This window comes from Etheostoma spectabile, chromosome 15 (assembly GCF_008692095.1).
Source record: "Etheostoma spectabile isolate EspeVRDwgs_2016 chromosome 15, UIUC_Espe_1.0, whole genome shotgun sequence".
Classification (NCBI taxonomy): domain Eukaryota; kingdom Metazoa; phylum Chordata; class Actinopteri; order Perciformes; family Percidae; genus Etheostoma; species Etheostoma spectabile.
In genome coordinates, this window is record NC_045747.1 from 27,536,761 (window position 1) to 27,537,525 (window position 765).

Here is a 765-nt window from a genome sequence, read left to right on the forward strand (position 1 = left end):
GACCAAATCAATAACAAATTCTATAAAGTGCTGTGACCAGACATGTTAAATACAGATTCACCATCGACATTCTGTTTTTTGTATTCTGGCGTCTTATCGGCCGGACCTCTGTGATGTGACTCTGAACGCATTACCGCTCCTCGGAGAACAAAGTGACACGACGCAGGGTTCGTTTACAAATCGTTCTAAAGGTTTAATGCCGCCACCCCCCACTCCCCCACCCCCACCCCTCCTTCTTCCCAACCCCCCCCTTGCTTGTATCCCTTTTCCCCCCCCTGTTTTCCCTCTTTCCCGTCGACTTCCTTTCCCGTCTTTTTTTCCTGTCCCACACACCAAGGATAAACTATAAATGTGTGTAACATATTCGCCCCTACCCATTCACGTCGTTGAGCGTGAGAGTAGAGAGTAAGCAAGGAGGGCCACCAACACAGCGGAGAGTGGTTCAAGGTCGGTTCACGCATAAGCTTCAGTCCCGCTGAAGGGAAACACAGTGGAAACGCATTTATGATATACCAATACCAAGTGAAGAGATGAGAGAGGCTTGGTTCAGAGTTTTTTACACCAGAAGCGGAATGTACAAGCTTAACAACAATGCCTCTGCCCACTGCCTCCCGGCTTACACTCACTCAGCGGTCACCACAGATCATGGCATGGACTTGAATACAAGGATCCCACATGATAACCTAACATCCAAAATCCATCCAACATCTGAACCTAACAGGCTTCTTCGAAGAGGAGAAGGGTGTGTACTGACTGTCTTTTGTA